The sequence below is a fragment of the Nannobrachium achirus genome (genome assembly GCF_963921795.1).
Source record: "Nannobrachium achirus genome assembly, chromosome: 18".
Lineage (NCBI taxonomy): Eukaryota > Metazoa > Chordata > Actinopteri > Myctophiformes > Myctophidae > Nannobrachium > Nannobrachium achirus.
In genome coordinates this window covers 38,352,706-38,362,448 of record NC_137825.1, presented here as the reverse complement: position 1 = coordinate 38,362,448, position 9,743 = coordinate 38,352,706, and positions in this window count along the sequence as shown.

Sequence of the window (9,743 nt, the reverse complement as noted above, 5' to 3'; positions counted from 1 at the left end):
CTACATTGTAATATTGATACTTTTACTTTTAGTAAATAAAATGGAGTAGGCCTACTTTTTCCACCACTGCTTGAAAATCTCATTAAGCTTTCTCGGCCCACCCATCTGTCCACTTAACACAGCAGCCGCTCAGATGTTGTTGAACTACTGGTTTAGTGGAAGAGTTTGTTTCTGTGTACTGTATGTGTTTATGATGCTTTAGCAACTGTGTGTGTGTGTGTGTGAGAGAGAGGGTCTTTGTTTGCAGGTGTTTGTTTAGCTGTAGTTAAATGGCCAAATTTGTCACCATCTGTTGCCTAGAGATACAGTCCCCGCTGATCTGAAGCAAACAAAACAAATGCTCGCTGTTGCAGCTGTGCTTGATAGAAGCTGACAGCAAACCCCTTTCACCTCAGCATACTGTGTAGAATCACAGTACCGCTCATCTCTGAGGCGTACAGGATCACAGAGGACATTTATGCTCAACACAACCTCTTGGAAATACCTTAAGAGTTTGAGAAGGAAAAATATGCTTTTTTTCCCCACTGGGATGTGGCTCAAGTTAGTGGCTACAAGCTCACTATGTGACACATAGTGAGCTTGTAGATCTGCAGTTCACACCGACATTCTGTGTAAATGTCTTGTGGCAGGGACCCCCAGAACAGAAGAGAAAATACATTGGAAAAAAAAAAAAAAAAAAAATCTAAATTATGGGGAACTGGAACCCCACCAAGGACCTCTGGGGTCTCTGGACTCCACTTTGAGAACCCATGCCATAGAGTAGGGGTCTTTAAACACGATTCAAATGAGACCATTTGAATCCAAAACAAATACATGCTACTATCACTTTTAAATTGTATAATTGAGTCTATTGTTCTGTATCCCCCCAGCAGCATATGGCACTCAGTCACACAGATTTGCACTCAAAGGAAGTATACACAATGGAATTAAGCTCTCAGGCTGGTTTGTCTTTTATCCTTTTGGCAGATGCAATATTATGTTCATGTACCGGTATATGCATTTGGGCCCCAAAAAAATTATAATGATAAAAAAAATTAATCAGATCTCCATATGGCTTTTTTAGGACTAAATTATGTACACCGCACATTTCTATTTAATTTAAAAAAGGACTTAAAGGATCACTTCACCGATTTTCAACATATCTTTATATAATTGGTCCTCACTAATGCTCATTATAAGATGGCACCATTTCTGTCTACTCGCTCTGTGTCTCGGAGGAGGGTTGTGGACAGTTTGGAAACCTGCCAGCACCGGTAGGCAGGTTATACCATTTCAAACGTTTAATATAACATTAATGCTAGAACAATGGCTTCTAGTTCAGCATTCCAGGAAAATAAATGCCATAGCTTCAATTAGCCTGTCATCCTCATCAATTATGTCATTGGTCGGCACAAGGCCGGTTTCTGAAGTGTCCATAGACATCCATAGCCCATCAATAAGATGCAGAATGAGTACATGGAAATTGTGCCATCTTAATGAGCATAAATAAGGACATGAAGATACAGTTGAAAATGGGTTAATGGTCCTATAAAAAGCCTCTTATCAAAACTAAATAATTAGGCTTTCAGAGACAACTTTCAATTCCCAATTCTTGCCCTTAACTAAACTTTTTTTTTGTCTCTTTCTTGTTTTGTTTAGTTTACAGTTTTTCATATGACAGTGATTTTTGTGTTGTTTTTATTAGGGGAAGTCTTCATATGAGCCCTCTTGGGGTTTCTTTCTTCCCTCTCCCGCAGTGCACATTTCTAACTCTCTTTGTAATTCCGGGTGTGGACAGCCCTTTAGTGCCATTCCCAGAACAATTAGACACAAACAGAAGAATTCATTAAGGATGAATCATTCATCGCCCTCTGCCAGAAAAAGTAAGCAGGGAAAGCCTTTTTGCTGTGTGCCAGATATGGATCTTAATGACGGGAGCAATCAATACATACCTTCCAACATGGTAATAGAGCAAATAGGAAGCTAATCCCGTCTCCGAGGGAAGAGTATAGAGCACAAATGAGCCGAGCCGAGCCGAGCTGCAGGATGGAACCCCGTGCCAAGTTCTAGCGTGGAGATGCAGCATGCAGATCTGAGATCTCACTCTGTGGGGAGAGGAGCAATGATTAAAGTGTGGAGATGCAACGTGCAGATCTCACTCTGTTGGGAGAGGAGCCAAATACCAAGAATGATTACAAACATTAGCACTGCTGATTGTACCCACTTACCCCATAGCACTTACTGTGGCACTTACTGTGGCCCTAGACCCGGCGATCTTGCAGGCTTTATGCAAAGGTGAAAATGTAATTTAGATCCTATAGTGCAGGGGTCTTCAACAGGGGGTCCAGGAACCCTAGGGGGTCCCCGGAGTTACTACAGGGGGTCCTCCAAATCTTTGAGTGATAGAATGTATTTTTTTCTCCTTTTTTATATTAACCACTTGAACCCTAGTGTCCATATTCTGAGAACTTTAGCCAAAAATAGCAGATCTACAAGCTCACAACGCCTCGTGCTGCAAAGCGCTGTGAGCTTGTAGAACGGCTATTTTCGGCAAAGAGCTTTGGTGTAGAGGGGAAAAAGAGCAGACTAAGTGCAGAGTGAAAGGTCAAGTTTTTTTGACGGTTCAGGTGGTTAAATATCTGAAAACACAAATTGACATGAATCCAAAATACACTGATGATTGTGCTGTCAAACAATGAAACTATATGGAATCAGTGAACAGGTTGTGGGGGTCCCTGCTTCATCTCTCTCTCAACTAGGGGGTCCTTGGCCTGAAAACATTGAAGACCCCTGCTGTATAGTGTGTATACCGGTAGCTTCAATGTACAGATTATTGTTTTTGTTATTCTACATGGTGATAGGTTATTGGTTTACCTTCATTTTTAGATTACAATTTATATGCATTTGCTGTATTACCTTGTGCTGTCCTTGCTCATTGTAAATCGCTCTGGATTAAGAGCGTCTGCTAAATGCCTAATTTGTAAATTGTACTTCTCTCTCACTCTCTCTCCCACACACGCAAGCGCACATGCGTGCGCGCGCAAGCGCACATGCGCACACAAACACACACACACACACACACACACACACACACACACACACACACACACACACACACACACACACACACACACACACACACACACACACACACACACACACACACACACACCCAAGGTCACTGACGGATTGTTTCGAACCAATGTTGTCTGCTGGCTGCACAGTCAACAATGATTATTTGATTTTTTTCTTCCCAAGGCCTTGTATTTCTCGCATAAAAACAAGCATTTCTTTTTCTTACAGGCCGTTAGTGACTCACTCACTCGTCCTTGTGTTCTAAGCGTGTTCTTTCACAGACAGACGTCATTAGGACATCTCACAATGGAAGAACGTCATTAGAAGGAAAATGGGTTACAATGGGTGGCATGTATGTATTAACATACATGACAACCTGCAGACCTATACTTATAGCCTACTCAATGATTCTCAAACTCTTTTCATTTCGAGGACCCCCAGTTTGGTATGCCTTAGGGTCTGGACCAGGGGTTCTCAAAAGTGTTTGTCAAGGACCCCCAAAACTATACATTTGGCTGCGGACCCCCCATCTAAAAAATATGTTGTGCCAGGGACCTCCTCCATAAGCAAAGAATTGAGTTAGAATTTACAATTTAGGCATTTAGGCATGTTATAGCCTACTCTTAATCAGAGTTACTTACAATAAGCAAGGTAGTACATCAACACATCAACATCAATGCATCAAATGCATATACATAGTAATCTAAGAACGTATAGGTAGACCATGCAAGCACCTATTCAGTAAAAACTTTATAAAATAAAAAAACATATAAAATAAAATAAACATAAAAAATATATATATATATATATATATATATATATATATATATATGGTAAGTGCTATGGGCTAAGGAAGAGCCTGAAGAGGTGAGTCTTTAGATCACAGCAAAAGCTAGGGAGTGTGTCTGCAGTTCTAATTGCAATGGGGAGTTTTGGGGGCCAGGAGGACGAGGAGTCTAGGACGAGTGGAGTGTTGTCCTGGGGTTTATAGTGAGGGTTCTGTCAGCTAAAAATGTCGTGAGCCACAAACGTTTTTGAGATTTTCAAATGGGCCCTGATCTGGGCCATATGAAATATATATGGAATATAATGAAGGACAAATGTGGGATATTTATTTTAAACTTACATTGTCAGAATGCTGGTGTGTCGAGGACCCAAGTGCATGACAGCGAAACAGTGCAGGTCAAGACGGCTCTCAAAACGAACAGAAAACACCACAAGAACTGACCTGGGAACAATTTGATACACATGAGTGGTGATTAGAGACGAGACGCAGCTGGAACAGAACAGAACTAAGGAAATAGAACAGGGAACATATCATTGCTGTTGGGCAGAAACCTCTAATCTTCATAATTCAAACAGTTTGGTGTTTTTTAGTAAATTAATGTCCTACTTGATCATACTACTGTGCGTCAAAAGCATCAAAAGTAGCAGATCCACAAGCTTGAAACGCGTTGCAAAGTAACACATTTTGAGCTTGGGTATCTGCTACTTTAGCTGTGTTTAAGTTTTGGATATATGAGGTTTCCGCCTGACAGAGACGATGTAATACACAAAGAACAACCCTGGCCCGGGGGCGTTCTTCCACTGATGGGACAGGAAAAGAAAGGTTACGGTGACCAAACGTTCCGGTTTCAACAAAAAAAAGGAGTACAACTGCCAGAACAATTAAGGCACGTCCCATGCGGTGCATAGCGTTGTTCCGACCCTATATAACCCTAAACCCTATAACCGCACGCGTAGCCACGTTGTCGGAGTAATGAGACGTAGGACTGACATATTCCTCCCAGTCCAATGTGTCATAGGAATGGGACTTTACAGTACAGTGAAGGAGAGATACAGTACGGGGGGCGCTCTCCATTCCGACATGATGCCATTCCGACATTGACTTGTAATTGTCCTAGTGGCGACACTTCCATAGAGGTTATAGGGTCAGTGTCGGAATGGGGGGATGTCGGAATGGCAGCATGTCGGAATTTGTTGTGCCACCTATGGGTATAAGTGAAATTGAAAGTCGCTGTGTTGCCTAGAGGCCCCTCAATGTGTGCGTCAATTTTGTCCACTGGAACACCCCAGGACTCACCAGGAGAAGGCAGGTTGGGTAGCTGGGTGCTGTCTGTTGGGTCCAGACCATTGTGGTTGGAGAACTTGGAGCTGCGAAGTGTCACGTGCAGCACAGCGAGTGAGAGGTAGCGATCAAAAACCCAAGACTGGATGTTTTAATGTGGCTGACACAGCTAACAAAGACATCTCTCACTTTTTTTTGTATTATGTCAAAAAATCTGAAAAAAGGAAAGAATGGCTTCTTTGTTCTTTGAGATGCTCAGTTCCTTTTTTATATCACCATTGTGTTATGTTCACAGTCAAGCTGACATTGTTGTTTTTTTGTGCCACATCTAAAGAAAAGAAGAAAAAAAAACATATATATTTTAAAAAACAAAGACAACCCTCAAACAGAAACATAACACAAGACAATGATGCAACAAAAGGACTGACTGGGGGGGACAACAAATATACACACAAGGGGTGATTACAAACGAGATGCAGCTGTAACAGAAAGGAGCATAGAAACAAGAAAACGGAACAGGGAACATTTCAAATAGCTTGACAAGACAAGACAAGACAAGACAAGACAAGTCTCAACTGAGACAAAATCACAGCGGCTGCAGAATTCTTTTCAAGTTTATTTTTGGTAATGTAGCTTTCCATTAATGCAGAATAATGAGTGATACGCCAGAATATTTTAGAGCGAAATGGAATCAAAGATCAAAGCTGGGAAAAAACAAAATCCCCATCTCCCTTACTCCCTGCTCTGCTACACCCCCCATAACCTCGGAGCCATCCTATTATTACTCTAGTCTAATCTGGCATGTATTAGCAGCTTCATTGTTGGGCTGCATGTCGGCTGTGTAGTGGGCCAATGTGACACCTGAGCCAGAAGGCAGAGTGATGCAGGTGATTAATCCTCCAGGATGAGGTTGATAATAAATAAACGAACCAGCCGCTTCTCGCCATCTGCCTTGGAAATGGCATCAGTGTTGCCTGTGTTTGGCATATAGTTTCTTTATTTTATTTTAAACACAGCTACTGGTGGTGGGGAATCTAAGGATGGTGTAATAATGTCAGGATTGTCAGCTGTAGGGCGCCTGCTGACCTAGTGGTCCAGGAGTATATAGGGTGTGCCAAATGTAGTTCTAAGAGCGGCCATTTCTTGGGTAAACATAGCTCTGGTCCATAGCGTTAGTGGAGTTCTCCCTAACGCTATGTTCCTCTACCTCCGTATTCCTTGGCAAAACCGGAAAACCGTCTGGTCCGAAAATAACAAAAATCACACTCGTGTGAACTGAGCGGTGGTGTGTGTGTGTGTGTGCGTGTGTGTGTGTGTGTGTGTGTGTGTGTGTGTGTGTGTGTGTGTGTGTGTGTGTGTGTGTGCAACAGCGCCCCTCCCTTAACATGTGTGGTCAGAAAAGGTTACTGCAGGCTACAGACAGACAGACAGACACGGAGACAGACAGACCCACACACACGGCCACGTATAGGAGCGTTGTGACCACCGCTCAAAAACTGTTTCGCCCCTCATCAAACCAAAGGTATCAGTGGACAGTTGAAAGCTTACTCTACTTAGTGGACGTGGTCTGAGCCCCCCACCACACGATTAAAATACATTTCTAGGGCAAAATGAAAAATATTCTACCGGATGGAGACTACATTTCTTCTCGTTTTTCACTATTTGTCGTCGCCATCAAGGTGCCAACTCACTACTGCCGCGCAGGTCAGAGGACCGAATTACACAGAGCATTAGTCTCACTGGGTGTTATTCAACTCTGTGACGTTGGAAGCGCTGTTTCGTAAAAACCAGGACGAGCGTTTCCATCCGGTGGAATATTTTTCATTTTGCCCTAGAAATGTATTGTAATCGTGTGGTGGGGGGCTCAGACCTCTTCCACTAAGTAGAGTAAGCTTTCAACTGTCCACTGATACCTTCGGTTTGATGAGGGGCGAAACAGTTTTTGTTATTTTTGGACCAGACGGCGGGGTTTTCCGGTTTTGCCAAGGAATACGGAGGTAGAGGAACATAGCGTTAGGGAGAACTCCACTAACGGACCAGAGCTAGGGTAAACACAGCCTTACACAGGTGTTCTGAATAGAGTACTATAACATTAGTTCTATGCAATCAAACAATTGAAACACCTGTGTTTTTACCCAAGAAATGGCCGCTAAGGACTACAATGACGTAGCCGCTGGCACACACTATAGGCTCTGGTGCCTGGTGTGTTGTGGGTTTGAATCCCTATCCCAATGACTTTTGCTGCGTCTCTCCCCATTTCCTGTCAGTCTACTTTCTTATCAGTAAAGGAAATAAAAACAAATCTTTACATTTCAGCCGTAAAGACATGTTGTTTGGTCCCATACAAGATTTAGGCCTACACTCAGTGGTGTAGTGTGAGTGTAACTAGTACATTTACTCAAGCATTGTACTTAAGTAACATTTTGAGGTACTTTACTGGGGTATTTCCAACTTTCAGTAGCCTACTTTTACTTCTACTCCATTACATCTCAGAGGTAAATATACTTTTACTCCACTACAATTATTTGGAAACTTGAGTTGTAGATGTTGTATTATAATTACAAAACATACATGAACCACTTCTTCAGCCCTATACATTTCGGCCTTTTGAAAATAGACGATCTACAGGCTCAGTTTAATTGCTCTTTATAAACTCTGGAAATTTCTGCACAATGACTACTTTCTTCTATTGCATTATTGATACTTTACTTAAAAAGATGTTGTACTTTTTCCACCACTGTGCCTACATTAGGCCTACTGGCTGTGCACCTTATATCATTATTAAAAAAAATGGATTGCCATGAAATTGGAAGTGTATTCATGCTCCCCAGAAGATGAACCATAACTATTTAATTGACCCCGTGAGGGCCACCCTCAGGCCATAATATCAATTTTACAGACAATTTACCTCATTATCTAATTTTGAGATGACATGATGAGCCCTACTGATGTTGGTGACTCCGTGGCCTTTCACTCACATCACCTTTAAGCTTTAAGGTCAAAAGGCAGCTCACAACCTCTATTAGGCAGGGTGTCAATTGTTTTGAAAGATTATTTGAGGGTCTTTTTTGTTCTATAGGGTTCTTTTTTGTACACGCGAGGGAGAGCAAACGCAAGGATTCAGATATGGGATGAAAATAATCAATAAACGATTTGTTTGACTAGAATCGGCTATCGAACTCCAACCCTGGCTACAACAGTAGGAAAGAGAGCAGTGACGTACCTTTCTTCTCGCCAGCACTAGTCAGTAAGCTGGGAATCACATAGGCTAAGGGCTTAACGTGGACAGCACATTAATTGGTCATGGGACCAAGGAACAGGCGGTCATAAAATATTGTTGCAAGTCCTGTGTGTGTTTCATCAGTCTGGGTGCCTGTGGCCTGGGCAAATTGTTCATTCAGGCTACATGTCTGTGGCAGTCTCAGACTAATACGGGCCTCTGTGTGTGTGTGTGTGTGTGTGTGTGTGTGTGTGAGGAGAAGAAGAAGAAGAAGAAGAAGAAGAAGAAGAAGAGAGAGAGAGACAGAGAGGAGAGAAAGCATCGGATAGAATTAACATCAGTGGACCTTGGCACCTGATGGACCTATGGGCTGTCTCCTGGCTGAGCAGGCGAACATTATTCAAAAACAGCTATTACTATGTATGATATGAGTCAAGGCCATGCAAGGCAATATTCATACATTCCTTTGACACAATGTCACAGACATTTCCAAGTTCTGCAGTATGCTGTCCATGACTGGATAAGAGTTAACTGGAATGCTGTGCAGCTCTCTCATGAGTATGACTTTTTATGATTCAGTTTTACACTCCATCTGTTCATTTGTACCACATTATTGAGCAGGATTGGGGGTAAATAAATGTCAAACTTGGACAGACAGCACACCCTATTGGTTGCATGCTGACATGACATATATTAATATTGACTTGTGTTCCATGTGCTAGTTTATGTCTGAGAGTTCTTGCCTTTGTTACATCCCTTTTGTGGGGGGAACATGTGTCTTCCACCCATTCTGTATTGTATGGAATAACTTTGTAATGCTACTGATGTTTGCACGCAACACTTGAAAACAAAGCATTGATTGCATTGAGAGTTGAGTTTGCCTAGAAGCCGTGAAGGGAGCTGACAATTAAGCCCTTCTTGATGTCAATCAATCAAGTCACCTTAACTCAAGTGGCCAAAAAGAGGAGTTTTGTGAGCTTAGTTTATAAATATGTTTTAATTAGTATTTTTAGGGTCATGTGGTGATTGTGGTCTACCCGTACAGCCTTTGTGATCTAGGCCTACTGGTAGATCACAATCTACCTTTTGGGAACCCCTGGAGAGGGTCTAGGTGAAAACACCCACTCTGCCTTCTGTTCTGCATTTGTTCACACCACACCAGCATATGTCATCATTATGAAAACACTCATTTTGGCCAGGGAAGAATCGTTGATAGAGTGCAGGGTGCATATCTTTTTCAAAATTTGTCTTCATTTGTCCAGACCAGACCTTTATTGAATTTGAGGTTTTGGGGCTGCAGACTGCATGAGGGCCAATACTAAAACGTCTGTCCATGCCAAGCATGACAACTACAACAATAATTAAGAGAATCCACACTGATGTTGGGGTGCCTGCTGGCCT